General features: G+C 53.1%; 1 protein-coding gene across 1 annotated transcript in view; it reads left to right on the forward strand.

The window, feature by feature from the left end:
- Nucleotides 1-16,299, forward strand: part of POF1B (POF1B actin binding protein) — a gene marked incomplete at its 3' end in the record, with an annotated part of 175,645 nt that overhangs the window by 130,882 nt on the left and 28,464 nt on the right.

Genomic DNA, 16,299 nt, shown 5'->3' on the forward strand with positions numbered 1-16,299 from the left:
GTGATGGAGGGATCTCTCTGATGTGATGGAGGGATCTCTCTGATGTGATGGAGGGACCTCTCTGATGTGATGGAGGGGATCTCTCTGATGTGATGGAGGGATCTATCTGATGTGATGGAGGGGACCTCTCTGATGTGATGGGGGGATCTCTGATGTGATGGGGGGATCTCTCTGATGTGATGGGAGGGGACCTCTCTGATGTGATGGAGGGACCTCTCTGATGTGATGGAGGGATCTCTCTGATGTGATGGAGGGGATCTCTCTGATGTGATGGAGGGACCTCTCTGATGTGATGGAGGGATCTCTCTGATGTGATGGAGGGATCTCTCTGATGTGATGGAGGGATCTCTCTGATGTGATGGAGGGGACCTCTCTGATGTGATGGAGGGATCTCTCTGATGTGATGGAGGGACCTCTCTGATGTGATGGAGGGATCTCTCTGATGTGATGGGGGGATCTCTCTGATGTGATGGGAGGGGACCTCTCTGATGTGATGGAGGGATCTCTCTGATGTGATGGAGGGACCTCTCTGATGTGATGGAGGGATCTCTCTGATGTGATGGGGGGATCTCTGATGTGATGGAGGGACCTCTCTGATGTGATGGAGGGATCTCTCTGATGTGATGGAGGGATCTCTCTGATGTGATGGAGGGACCTCTGATGTGATGGAGGGATCTCTCTGATGTGATGGAGGGACCTCTCTGATGTGATGGGGGGGGGACCCCTCTGATGTGATGGAGGGACCTCTCTGATGTGATGGAGGGATCTCTCTGATGTGATGGAGGGACCTCTCTGATGTGATGGGGGGATCTCTCTGATGTGATGGAGGGACCTCTCTGATGTGATGGAGTGATCTCTCTGATGTGATGGAGGGGACCTCTCTGATGTGATGGAGGGGACCTCTCTGATGTGATGGAGGGATCTCTCTGATGTGATGGAGGGACCTCTCTGATGTGATGGAGGGATCTCTCTGATGTGATGGAGGGACCTCTCTGATGTGATGGAGGGATCTCTCTGATGTGATGGAGGGACCTCTCTGATGTGATGGAGGGATCTCTCTGATGTGATGGAGGGACCTCTCTGATGTGATGGAGGGATCTCTCTGATGTGATGGGGGAGGGATCTCTCTGATGTGATGGAGGGACCTCTCTGATGTGATGGAGGGACCTCTCTGATGTGATGGAGGGACCTCTCTGATGTGATGGAGGGACCTCTCTGATGTGATGGGAGGGACCTCTCTGATGTGATGGGGGGGGGATCTCTCTGATGTGATGGGGGGGGGGGACCTCTGATGTGATGGGGGGACCTCTCTGATGTGATGGAGGGACCTCTCTGATGTGATGGGAGGGACCTCTCTGATGTGATGGGGGATCTCTCTGATGTGATGGAGGGATCTCTCTGATGTGATGGAGGGATCTCTCTGATGTGATGGGGGGATCTCTCTGATGTGATGGAGGGATCTCTCTGATGTGATGGGGGGGACCTCTGATGTGATGGAGGGATCTCTCTGATGTGATGGAGGGACCTCTCTGATGTGATGGAGGGATCTCTCTGATGTGATGGAGGGGACCTCTCTGATGTGATGGGAGGGACCTCTCTGATGTGATGGGGGGATCTCTCTGATGTGATGGAGGGGATCTCTCTGATGTGATGGAGGGATCTCTCTGATGTGATGGAGGGATCTCTCTGATGTGATGGAGGGATCTCTCTGATGTGATGGGGGGATCTCTCTAATGTGATGGAGGGATCTCTCTGATGTGATGAGGAGGGACCTCTCTGATGTGATGGGGGGATCTCTCTGATGTGATGGAGGGATCTCTCTGATGTGATGGAGGGACCTCTCTGATGTGATGGAGGGACCTCTCTGATGTGATGGAGGGGATCTCTCTGATGTGATGGAGGGATCTCTCTGATGTGATGGGAGGGGACCTCTCTGATGTGATGGAGGGATCTCTCTGATGTGATGGGAGGGGACCTCTCTGATGTGATGGGAGGGGACCTCTCTGATGTGATGGAGGCACCTCTCTGATGTGATGGAGGGACGTCTTTGATGTGATGGAGGGGGGGCCTCTGATGTAATGGAAGGGGGGCCTCTGATGTGATGGAGGGATCTCTCTGATGTGATGGGGGGATCTCTCTGATGTGATGGCGGGATCTCTCTGATGTGATGGGGGGGGGACCTCTCTGATGTGATGGAGGGATCTCTCTGATGTGATGGAGGGATCTCTCTGATGTGATGGGAGAGGGATCTCTCTGATGTGATGGAGGGATCTCTCTGATGTGATGGAGGGACCTCTCTGATGTGATGGAGGGATCTCTCTGATGTGATGGGAGGGGACCTCTCTGATGTGATGGAGGGATCTCTCTGATGCGATGGAGGGACCTCTCTGATGTGATGGAGGGACCTCTCTGATGTGATGGCGGGATCTCTCTGATGTGATGGAGGGACCTCTCTGATGTGATGGAGGGACCTCTCTGATGTGATGGCGGGATCTCTCTGATGTGATGGCGGGATCTCTCTGATGTGATGGGGGGGGATCTCTCTGATGTGATGGAGGGATCTCTCTGATGCGATGGAGGGACCTCTCTGATGTGATGGAGGGACCTCTCTGATGTGATGGCGGGATCTCTCTGATGTGATGGAGGGGACCTCTGATGTGATGGAGGGACCTCTGATGTGATGGAGGGGGGGACCTCTCTGATGTGATGGGGGAGGGATCTCTCTGATGTGATGGGAGGGATCTCTCTGATGTGATGGGGGGGGGATCTCTCTGATGTGATGGAGGGATCTCTCTGATGCGATGGAGGGACCTCTCTGATGTGATGGAGGGACCTCTCTGATGTGATGGAGAGATCTCTCTGATATGATGGGAGGGACCTCTCTGATGTGATGGAGGGACCTCTCTGATGTGATGGAGAGATCTCTCTGATATGATGGGAGGGACCTCTCTGATGTGATGGAGGGACCTCTCTGATGTGATGGCGGGATCTCTCTGATGTGATGGGGGGGGATCTCTCTGATGTGATGGAGGGACCTCTCTGATGTGATGGAGGGATCTCTCTGATGTGATGGAGGGATCTCTCTGATGTGATGGAGGGGACCTCTGATGTGATGGAGGGACCTCTCTGATGTGATGGAGGGACCTCTCTGATGTGATGGGAGGGACCTCTCTGATGTGATGGAGGGATCTCTCTGATGTGATGGAGGGATCTCTCTGATGTGATGGAGGGGGGGAACTCTGATGTGATGGAGGGATCTCTGATGTGATGGGGGGATCTCTGATGTGATGGGGGGATCTCTCTGATGTGATGGAGGGACCTCTCTGATGTGATGGAGGGATCTCTCTGATGTGATGGAGGGGATCTCTGATGTGATGGAGGGACCTCTCTGATGTGATGGAGGGATCTCTGATGTGATGGGGGGATCTCTCTGATGTGATGGGAGGGATCTCTCTGATGTGATGGGAGGGATCTCTCTGATGTGATGGGAGGGACCTCTCTGATGTGATGGGGGGGCTCTCTGATGTGATGGGAGGGACCTCTCTGATGTGATGGGAGGGACCTCTCTGATGTGATGGGGGGGCTCTCTGATGTGATGGGAGGGATCTCTCTGATGTGATGGGGGGGATCTCTCTGATGTGATGGAGGGACCTCTCTGATGTGATGGAGGGATCTCTCTGATGTGATGGAGGGATCTCTGATGTGATGGAGGGACCTCTCTGATGTGATGGAGGGATCTCTCTGATGTGATGGAGGGGACCTCTCTGATGTGATGGAGGGACCTCTCTGATGTGATGGGAGGGACCTCTCTGATGTGATGGGGGGATCTCTCTGATGTGATGGAGGGGATCTCTCTGATGTGATGGAGGGATCTCTCTGATGTGATGGGAGGGACCTCTCTGATGTGATGGGGGGATCTCTGATGTGATGGGGGGATCTCTGATGTGATGGAGGGATCTCTCTGATGTGATGGGGGGATCTCTGATGTGATGGGGGAGGGATCTCTCTGATGTGATGGAGGGATCTCTGATGTGATGGAGGGACCTCTCTGATGTGATGGAGGGATCTCTCTGATGTGATGGAGGGGACCTCTCTGATGTGATGGAGGGACCTCTCTGATGTGATGGAGGGACCTCTCTGATGTGATGGGGGGATCTCTCTGATGTGATGGAGGGGATCTCTCTGATGTGATGGAGGGATCTCTCTGATGTGATGGGAGGGACCTCTCTGATGTGATGGGGGGATCTCTCTGATGTGATGGAGGGATCTCTCTGATGTGATGGAGGGGACCTCTCTGATGTGATGGGAGGGACCTCTCTGATGTGATGGGGGGATCTCTCTGATGTGATGGAGGGATCTCTCTGATGTGATGGAGGGATCTCTCTGATGTGATGGAGGGATCTCTCTGATGTGATGGAGGGATCTCTCTGATGTGATGGAGGGATTTCTCTGATGTGATGGGGGAGGGACCTCTCTGATGTGATGGAGGGACCTCTCTGATGTGATGGGAGGGATCTCTCTGATGTGATGGAGGGATCTCTCTGATGTGATGGAGGGATCTCTGATGTGATGGAGGGACCTCTATGATGTGATGGAGGGATCTCTCTGATGTGATGGAGGGGATCTCTCTGATGTGATGGAGGGATCTCTCTGATGTGATGGAGGGATCTCTCTGATGCGATGGGGGGATCTCTCTGATGTGATGAGGGGATCTCTCTGATGTGATGGAGGGATCTCTGATGTGATGGAGGGATCTCTCTGATGTGATGGAGGGATCTCTCTGATGTGATGGAGGGATCTCTCTGATGTGATGGGGGGATCTCTCTGATGTGATGGAGGGATCTCTCTGATGTGATGGAGGGATCTCTCTGATGTGATGGAGGGATCTCTGATGTGATGGAGGGACCTCTATGATGTGATGGAGGGATCTCTCTGATGTGATGGAGGGGATCTCTCTGATGTGATGGAGGGACCTCTCTGATGTGATGGGAGGGATCTCTCTGATGTGATGGAGGGATCTCTCTGATGTGATGGAGGGATCTCTGATGTGATGGAGGGACCTCTATGATGTGATGGAGGGATCTCTCTGATGTGATGGAGGGACCTCTCTGATGTGATGGAGGGATCTCTCTGATGTGATGGAGGGATCTCTCTGATGTGATGGAGGGATCTCTCTGATGTGATGGGGGGGGGATTTCTCTGATGTGATGAGAGGGATCTCTCTGATGTGATGGAGGGATCTCTCTGATGTGATGGAGGGGACCTCTCTGATGTGATGGGAGGGACCTCTCTGATGTGATGGGGGGATCTCTCTGATGTGATGGAGGGGATCTCTCTGATGTGATGGAGGGATCTCTCTGATGTGATGGAGGGATCTCTCTGATGTGATGGAGGGATCTCTCTGATGTGATGGAGGGATCTCTCTGATGTGATGGAGGGATCTCTCTGATGTGATGGAGGGACCTCTCTGATGTGATGGAGGGATCTCTCTGATGTGATGGAGGGACCTCTCTGATGTGATGGGGGGATCTCTGATGTGATGGAGGGATCTCTCTGATGTGATGGGAGGGGACCTCTCTGATGTGATGGAGGGACCTCTCTGATGTGATGGAGGGATCTCTCTGATGTGATGGAGGGGATCTCTCTGATGTGATGGAGGGACCTCTCTGATGTGATGGAGGGATCTCTCTGATGTGATGGAGGGACCTCTCTGATGTGATGGAGGGATCTCTCTGATGTGATGGGGGGATCTCTCTGATGTGATGGGAGGGATCTCTCTGATGTGATGGAGGGATCTCTCTGATGTGATGGAGGGACCTCTCTGATGTGATGGAGGGATCTCTCTGATGTGATGGAGGGGACCTCTCTGATGTGATGGGGGGATCTCTGATGTGATGGGGGGATCTCTCTGATGTCATGGGAGGGGACCTCTCTGATGTGATGGAGGGATCTCTCTGATGTGATGGGGGGATCTCTCTGATGTGATGGAGGGATCTCTCTGATGTGATGGAGGGACCTCTCTGATGTGATGGAGGGATCTCTCTGATGTGATGGGGGGATCTCTGATGTGATGGAGGGACCTCTCTGATGTGATGGAGGAGGGACCTCTCTGATGTGATGGAGGGATCTCTCTGATGTGATGGAGGGATCTCTCTGATGTGATGGAGGGATCTCTCTGATGTGATGGAGGGACCTCTGATGTGATGGAGGGATCTCTCTGATGTGATGGAGGGACCTCTCTGATGTGATGGGAGGGACCTCTCTGATGTGATGGAGGGACCTCTCTGATGTGATGGAGGGGACCTCTCTGATGTGATGGAGGGACCTCTCTGATGTGATGGAGGGATCTCTCTGATGTGATGGAGGGACCTCTCTGATGTGATGGAGGGACCTCTCTGATGTGATGGAGGGATCTCTCGGATGTGATGGAGGGATCTCTCTGATGTGATGGAGGGACCTCTCTGATGTGATGGAGTGATCTCTCTGATGTGATGGAGGGGACCTCTCTGATGTGATGGAGGGGACCTCTCTGATGTGATGGAGGGATCTCTCTGATGTGATGGAGGGACCTCTCTGATGTGATGGAGGGATCTCTCTGATGTGATGGAGGGACCTCTCTGATGTGATGGAGGGATCTCTCTGATGTGATGGAGGGACCTCTCTGATGTGATGGAGGGATCTCTCTGATGTGATGGAGGGACCTCTCTGATGTGATGGAGGGATCTCTCTGATGTGATGGGGGAGGGATCTCTCTGATGTGATGGAGGGACCTCTCTGATGTGATGGAGGGATCTCTCTGATGTGATGGAGGGACCTCTCTGATGTGATGGGAGGGACCTCTATGATGTGATGGAGGGATCTCTCTGATGTGATGGAGGGACCTCTCTGATGTGATGGGAGGGACCTCTCTGATGTGATGGGGGGGGGACCTCTGATGTGATGGGGGGATCTCTCTGATGTGATGGGGGGATCTCTCTGATGTGATGGATGGATCTCTCTGATGTGATGGAGGGATCTCTCTGATGTGATGGGGGGATCTCTCTGATGTGATGGAGGGACCTCTGATGTGATGGAGGGATCTCTCTGATGTGATGGAGGGATCTCTCTGATGTGATGGGGGGGACCTCTGATGTGATGGAGGGATCTCTCTGATGTGATGGAGGGACCTCTCTGATGTGATGGAGGGATCTCTCTGATGTGATGGAGGGGACCTCTCTGATGTGATGGGAGGGACCTCTCTGATGTGATGGGGGGATCTCTCTGATGTGATGGAGGGGATCTCTCTGATGTGATGGAGGGATCTCTCTGATGTGATGGAGGGATCTCTCTGATGTGATGGAGGGATCTCTCTGATGTGATGGGGGGATCTCTCTAATGTGATGGAGGGATCTCTCTGATGTGATGAGGAGGGACCTCTCTGATGTGATGGAGGGACCTCTCTGATGTGATGGAGGGACCTCTCTGATGTGATGGAGGGGATCTCTCTGATGTGATGGAGGGATCTCTCTGATGTGATGGGAGGGGACCTCTCTGATGTGATGGAGGGATCTCTCTGATGTGATGGAGGGGACCTCTCTGATGTGATGGAGGGGACCTCTCTGATGTGATGGAGGCACCTCTCTGATGTGATGGAGGGACGTCTTTGATGTGATGGAGGGGGGGCCTCTGATGTAATGGAGGGGGGGCCTCTGATGTGATGGAGGGACCTCTCTGATGTGATGGGGGGATCTCTCTGATGTGATGGAGGGGACCTCTCTGATGTGATGGAGGGATCTCTCTGATGTGATGGGAGGGGACCTCTCTGATGTGATGGGAGGGGACCTCTCTGATGTGATGGAGGCACCTCTCTGATGTGATGGAGGGACGTCTTTGATGTGATGGAGGGGGGGCCTCTGATGTAATGGAAGGGGGGCCTCTGATGTGATGGAGGGATCTCTCTGATGTGATGGGAGGATCTCTCTGATGTGATGGCGGGATCTCTCTGATGTGATGGGGGGGGGACCTCTCTGATGTGATGGAGGGATCTCTCTGATGTGATGGAGGGATCTCTCTGATGTGATGGGAGAGGGATCTCTCTGATGTGATGGAGGGATCTCTCTGATGTGATGGAGGGGTCTCTCTGATGTGATGGGGGAGGGACCTCTCTGATGTGATGGGGGGGACCTCTCTGATGTGATGGAGTGATCTCTCTGATGTGATGGAGGGATCTCTCTGATGTGATGGGGGGATCTCTCTGATGTGATGGGGGGACCTCTCTGATGTGATGGAGGGATCTCTCTGATGTGATGGGAGGGGACCTCTCTGATGTGATGGGGGGATCTCTCTGATGCGATGGAGGGACCTCTCTGATGTGATGGAGGGACCTCTCTGATGTGATGGAGGGATCTCTCTGATGTGATGGAGGGATCTCTCTGATGTGATGGAGGGATCTCTCTGATGTGATGGAGGGACCTCTCTGATGTGATGGCGGGATCTCTCTGATGTGATGGAGGGACCTCTCTGATGTGATGGAGGGACCTCTCTGATGTGATGGCGGGATCTCTCTGATGTGATGGCGGGATCTCTCTGATGTGATGGGGGGGGATCTCTCTGATGTGATGGAGGGATCTCTCTGATGCGATGGAGGGACCTCTCTGATGTGATGGAGGGACCTCTCTGATGTGATGGCGGGATCTCTCTGATGTGATGGAGGGGACCTCTGATGTGATGGAGGGACCTCTGATGTGATGGAGGGACCTCTGATGTGATGGAGGGGGGGCCTCTGATGTGATGGGGGGACCTCTCTGATGTGATGGGGGAGGGATCTCTCTGATGTGATGGGAGGGATCTCTCTGATGTGATGGGGGGGGGATCTCTCTGATGTGATGGAGGGATCTCTCTGATGCGATGGAGGGACCTCTCTGATGTGATGGAGGGACCTCTCTGATGTGATGGGGGGGGATCTCTCTGATGTGATGGGGGGGGATCTCTCTGATGTGATGGAGGGACCTCTCTGATGTGATGGGGGGACCTCTCTGATGTGATGGAGGGACCTCTCTGATGTGATGGAGGGGACCTCTGATGTGATGGAGGGACCTCTCTGATGTGATGGAGGGACCTCTCTGATGTGATGGGGGGATCTCTCTGATGTGATGGAGGGATCTCTCTGATGTGATGGAGGGATCTCTCTGATGTGATGGAGGGGACCTCTCTGATGTGATGGGAGGGACCTCTCTGATGTGATGGAGGGACCTCTCTGATGTGATGGGAGGGACCTCTCTGATGTGATGGGGGGATCTCTCTGATGTGATGGAGGGGATCTCTCTGATGTGATGGGAGGGACCTCTCTGATGTGATGGGGGGATCTCTCTGATGTGATGGAGGGGATCTCTCTGATGTGATGGAGGGATCTCTCTGATGTGATGGGAGGGATCTCTCTGATGTGATGGGGGGGATCTCTCTGATGTGATGGAGGGACCTCTCTGATGTGATGGAGGGATCTCTCTGATGTGATGGAGGGATCTCTGATGTGATGGAGGGACCTCTCTGATGTGATGGAGGGATCTCTCTGATGTGATGGAGGGGACCTCTCTGATGTGATGGGAGGGACCTCTCTGATGTGATGGGGGGATCTCTCTGATGTGATGGAGGGGATCTCTCTGATGTGATGGAGGGATCTCTCTGATGTGATGGAGGGACCTCTGATGTGATGGAGGGACCTCTCTGATGTGATGGAGGGATCTCTCTGATGTGATGGAGGGATCTCTCTGATGTGATGGAGGGATTTCTCTGATGTGATGGAGGGGACCTCTCTGATGTGATGGGAGGGACCTCTCTGATGTGATGGGGGGATCTCTCTGATGTGATGGAGGGGATCTCTCTGATGTGATGGAGGGATCTCTCTGATGTGATGGAGGGATCTCTCTGATGCGATGGGGGGATCTCTCTGATGTGATGAGGGGATCTCTCTGATGTGATGGAGGGATCTCTGATGTGATGGAGGGATCTCTCTGATGTGATGGGAGGGATCTCTCTGATGTGATGGAGGGATCTCTCTGATGTGATGGGGGGATCTCTCTGATGTGATGGAGGGATTTCTCTAATGTGATGGGGGAGGGACCTCTCTGATGTGATGGAGGGACCTCTCTGATGTGATGGGAGGGATCTCTCTGATGTGATGGAGGGATCTCTGATGTGATGGAGGGACCTCTATGATGTGATGGAGGGATCTCTCTGATGTGATGGAGGGACCTCTCTGATGTGATGGAGGGATCTCTCTGATGTGATGGAGGGATCTCTCTGATGTGATGGAGGGATCTCTCTGATGTGATGGGGGGGGATTTCTCTGATGTGATGAGAGGGATCTCTCTGATGTGATGGAGGGATCTCTCTGATGTGATGGAGGGGACCTCTCTGATGTGATGGGAGGGACCTCTCTGATGTGATGGGGGGATCTCTCTGATGTGATGGAGGGGATCTCTCTGATGTGATGGAGGGATCTCTCTGATGTGATGGAGGGATCTCTCTGATGTGATGGAGGGATCTCTCTGATGTGATGGAGGGATCTCTCTGATGTGATGGAGGGATCTCTCTGATGTGATGGAGGGACCTCTCTGATGTGATGGAGGGACCTCTCTGATGTGATGGAGGGATCTCTCTGATGTGATGGAGGGATCTCTGATGTGATGGGGGAGGGACCTCTCTGATGTGATGGAGGGATCTCTCTGATGTGATGGAGGGATCTCTGATGTGATGGAGGGATCTCTCTGATGTGATGGAGGGATCTCTCTGATGTGATGGAGGGATCTCTGATGTGATGGAGGGACCTCTCTGATGTGATGGAGGGATCTCTGATGTGATGGAGGGACCTCTATGATGTGATGGAGGGATCTCTCTGATGTGATGGAGGGATCTCTCTGATGTGATGGGGGAGGGATCTCTCTGATGTGATGGAGGGATCTCTCTGATGTGATGGAGGGATCTCTCTGATGTGATGGAGGGATCTCTCTGATGTGATGGATGGACCTCTCTGATGTGATGGAGGGATCTATCTGATGTGATGGATGGACCTCTCTGATGTGATGGAGGGATCTCTCTGATGTGATGGGGGGACCTCTCTGATGTGATGGAGGGATTTCTCTGATGTGATGGAGGGATCTCTCTGATGTGATGGAGGGATCTCTGATGTGATGGGAGGGACCTCTCTGATGTGATGGGGGAGGGACCTCTCTGATGTGATGGAGGGATCTCTCTGATGTGATGGAGGGGACCTCTCTGATGTGATGGAGGGATCTCTCTGATGTGATGGAGGGACCTCTCTGATGTGATGGAGGGATCTCTCTGATGTGATGGAGGGGACCTCTCTGATGTGATGGAGGGATCTCTCTGATGTGATGGGGGGACCTCTCTGATGTGATGGAGGGATCTCTCTGATGTGATGGAGGGATCTCTGATGTGATGGAGGGATCTCTCTGATGTGATGGAGGGATCTCTCTGATGTGATGGGGGGATTTCTCTGATGTGATGGGGGAGGGATCTCTGATGTGATGGAGGGATCTCTCTGATGTGATGGAGGGACCTCTCTGATGTGATGGAGGGACCTCTCTGATGTGATGGAGGGATCTCTCTGATGTGATGGAGGGATCTCTGATGTGATGGAGGGACCTCTCTGATGTGATGGGAGGGACCTCTATGATGTGATGGAGGGATCTCTCTGATGTGATGGAGGGACCTCTCTGATGTGATGGAGGGACCTCTCTGATGTGATGGAGGGATCTCTCTGATGTGATGGAGGGACCTCTCTGATGTGATGGAGGGACCTCTCTGATGTGATGGAGGGATCTCTCTGATGTGATGGAGGGATCTCTGATGTGATGGAGGGACCTCTCTGATGTGATGGGAGGGACCTCTATGATGTGATGGAGGGATCTCTCTGATGTGATGGAGGGATCTCTCTGATGTGATGGAGGGATCTCTCTGATGTGATGGGGGGTGGGGATCTCTCTGATGTGATGGGGGGACCTCTCTGATGTGATGGAGGGATCTCTCTGATGTGATGGAGGGATCTCTCTGATGTGATGGGGGGATCTCTCTGATGTGATGGGGGGACCTCTCTGATGTGATGGAGGGATTTCTCTGATGTGATGGGGGAGGGATCTCTCTGATGTGATGGAGGGACCTCTATGATGTGATGGAGGGATCTCTCTGATGTGATGGAGGGATCTCTCTGATGTGATGGGGGGGATCTCTCTGATGTGATGGGGGGACCTCTCTGATGTGATGGAGGGATTTCTCTGATGTGATGGGGGAGGGATCTCTCTGATGTGATGGAGGGACCTCTCTGATGTGATGGAGGGACCTCTCTGATGTGATGGGAGGGATCTCTCTGATGTGATGGAGGGATCTCTCTGATGTGATGGAGGGGACCTCTCTGATGTGATGGAGGGATCTCTCTGATGTGATGGAGGGATCTCTCTGATGTGATGGAGGGATTTCTCTGATGTGATGGGGGAGGGACATCTCTGATGTGATGGAGGGATCTCTCTGATGTGATGGAGGGATTTCTCTGATGTGATGGGGGAGGGATCTCTCTGATGTGATGGAGGGGACCTCTCTGATGTGATGGGAGGGACCTCTCTGATGTGATGGAGGGATCTCTCTGATGTGATGGAGGGATCTCTCTGATGTGAATGGAGGCACCTCTCTGATGTGATGGAGGGATCTCTCTGATGTGATGGAGGGACCTCTCTGATGTGATGGAGGGATCTCTCTGATGTGATGGAGGGATCTCTCTGATGTGATGGAGTGATCTCTCTGATGTGATGGAGGGATCTCTCTGATGTGATGGGGGGGATCTCTCTGATGTGATGGGGGGACCTCTCTGATGTGATGGAGGGATCTCTCTGATGTGATGGGAGGGATCTCTCTGATGTGATGGAGGGACCTCTCTGATGTGATGGAGGGGATCTCTCTGATGTGATGGAGGGATCTCTCTGATGTGATGGAGGGATCTCTCTGATGTGATGGAGGGATCTCTCTGATGTGATGGGAGGGACCTCTCTGATGTGATGGGAGGGACCTCTCTGATGTGATGGGAGGGGATCTCTCTGATGTGATGGGAGGGACCTCTCTGATGTGATGGAGGGACCTCTGGGACCTCTCTGATGTGATGGGAGGGACCTCTCTGATGTGATGGAGGGACCTCTCTGATGTGATGGAGGGATCTCTGATGTGATGGAGGGATCTCTCTGATGTGATGGGGGAGGGATCTCTCTGATGTGATGGGAGGGACCTCTCTGATGTGATGGAGGGATCTCTCTGATGTGATGGAGGGGATCTCTCTGATGTGATGGGAGGGACCTCTCTGATGTGATGGAGGGACCCCTCTGATGTGATGGGAGGGACCTCTCTGATGTGATGGGAGGGATCTCTCTGATGTGATGGAGGGATCTCTCTGATGTGATGGAGGGGATCTCTCTGATGTGATGGAGGGGACCTCTCTGATGTGATGGGAGGGACCTCTCTGATGTGATGGGAGGGACCTCTCTGATGTGATGGAGGGATCTCTCTGATGTGATGGGAGGGATCTCTCTGATGTGATGGAGGGATCTCTCTGATGTGATGGGAGGGACCTCTCTGATGTGATGGGAGGGACCTCTCTGATGTGATGGGAGGGACCTCTCTGATGTGATGGGGGGATCTCTCTGATGTGATGGAGGGGATCTCTCTGATGTGATGGAGGGACCTCTCTGATGTGATGGGAGGGACCTCTCTGATGTGATGGGAGGGACCTCTCTGATGTGATGGGAGGGACCTCTCTGATGTGATGGGAGGGGACCTCTCTGATGTGATGGAGGGACCTCTCTGATGTGATGGAGGGATCTCTCTGATGTGATGGGAGGGATCTCTCTGATGTGATGGGAGGGGACCTCTCTGATGTGATGGAGGGACGTCTTTGATGTGATGGAGGGGGGGCCTCTGATGTGATGGAGGGGGGGGCCTCTGATGTGATGGAGGCACCTCTCTGATGTGATGGAGGCACCTCTCTGATGTGATGGAGGGACCTCTCTGATGTGATGGAGGGACCTCTCTGATGTGATGGGAGGGACCTCTCTGATGTGATGGGGGAGACCTCTGATGTGATGGCGGGATCTCTCGGATGTTATGGGGGGGACCTCTGATGTGATGGGGGGGGAGACCTCTGATGTGATGGGGGAGACCTCTGATGTGATGGGGGGGAGGGGCTCTGATGTGATGGTATGTTGTATGGGCAGCTTTGTATATGTCCCCAGTGGGGTCCCCTTTATCAGTTTCTGGATGTCAACCGAGTTGTCATATTTGTTCCTAAAGCTGCACAGAAAACTCTTTAGTCTGCTCTGTATATATTCAGTACAGATATGGAAAATGTCACGTCCCTAACATGGCCATTTCAGTGTTGGGTTTGTCTTTTTTAAATGAGGTCTTGTGTAGTCCTTAGTATTACATACAGCGGTCACGTCACACTAGCCGTCACCACCTCCAGCTATACAGCCAGCGACGCCTCGTTCCGTTCACGCTCTGCGCCTTCTCCGGGACTTCTCTTGTGCTGCTCCCTGATCTGGAATTCCCCTCCTAAATGTCACCAGACACGCATCCTCTTTCCTGGATAACTCTTCTTTTCTAAAAAGGAACATTGGTGTGACAATAACCAGAACAGACCATGCAGCTGCTATGGGATCCTCACAATTGATTTCCATCCTCCAAGAAAAAAGGGGGATCATTTATTTGTAAATGTTTCCATAAAATCTGGGAAAGAAGTTTAAAAATTGTCACAGCAATTTAATATTATTATTATTAATAAATATTATTACCCGCTTGCCGACCGCATCACGTGTGCCAGATCACGTACCTCCCCGCTCTTCATCCTGAAATATCCCCCGCAGCAGCCAGAGAGAGTGGAGAGGACGGGAGGCCAGGCAGTAGGGGGGGGGGGGGGGGTCGGCACTGCACATAGTGATAAGGGAGTGCCCAGGCACACCACCCCCTGCGCACGCCTAGGGATCTAAATATCGTTTGGGCACAGTGTTGCATGACCGCGCTATTGTCAGTTAAAGTAGTGCAGTGCTGTACGGCAAAAAAATGGCCTGGTCATTAAGAGGGGTAAATCTTTCGGAGGTCAAGTAGATAACAAAACAACAACAATAGAAATAATAATTATTATTGTTAATCATAATGAAGCCACTGCCGCAGCTCCTCGGCAGACTAAAGTCTTTTTCTGTGTTCCTCTTTGTGCTGCAACCACCATAGGCATGTGCGCAGGAGGTGTGCCGCATTTTTGCGGGCAATGACTGGTGTTGGTGATTTCTAGCATCACAGCCACACCTCCAACATTGAAGAGGCCCGCTTGTGAAGGCGAAAGAGCGGTGATGCAGGGCGGGCGGAGAGAGATGATGCCATATCTGCTCATCCACCCTTTTGCTTCTCTCATCCACCTGCCCGGCTCTCTCATGCAGCCCGCCTGCTCGCTGCCCGACTGGCAGGGAGACCACGGCCTGTTGGTTAGGCTGGGACTCCTGCTGTAAGAGGCTATGGGCAGGGCTAAAAATTTGGCCCTGGCCTTCATCCAGACTGGCCCACTTTGACAGGTCTCTCCCATGGCGCCCGGACAACTCCCGCACCCCCCCCCCCTCAAGCCCCCTCTCCCCCTTCACTAGCCGTTCTACTTTATTAGAGTAGAACGGCTGGTCCTAGTACTCTTATAGGCAGTACCAGTGGGGAAGCTAGACATTATTTCACCCGGGGGCAAAGAATCAGTTCGGTGCCCCCCTTATAGGACAAGATTGGGTAGAAGCTGTCTGTCCCCTCCCCCATGCTCCTCTGTCGTTCCCCCTGCTCCTCCCCTGCTTCTCTGTTCCCCCCAGGTGAGCACTGCGGGAAGGGAGAGACAGAGGAGGGCGGCAGTCCCCTGTCACTGAAGCCGGCCCACCGGGAAACTCCCTGTAGTCCCAATGGCCAGTCCATCCCTGGCTATGGGCCCCAGCTTCGGGACTATAGCCCCCCCCCAGTGATGCCAATGGATATGAGTTTTGGGGTGCACTAGGCTGCGCTCAACTATGGCTGGGACAGCGGACTCTCTGGTCACTTCTGATATTAAACTGACCCTTGTTGTCGCCAATAACAACACAAATTGGTGTAATAACCACCTTCTCACCCTGATATGTAATGTAGAGTTTTTATTTTAATGAGTCAATAAATGATCAATGGCCCTGAATGTAACTGATGAAGATCCATCTCGGGTTCTGTCCCTGGATCTCCTCTGTGACGATTCGCTGTGTGACGATT

Source organism: Rana temporaria, chromosome 9, assembly GCF_905171775.1.
Source record: "Rana temporaria chromosome 9, aRanTem1.1, whole genome shotgun sequence".
NCBI classification, from domain to species: Eukaryota; Metazoa; Chordata; class Amphibia; order Anura; family Ranidae; genus Rana; species Rana temporaria.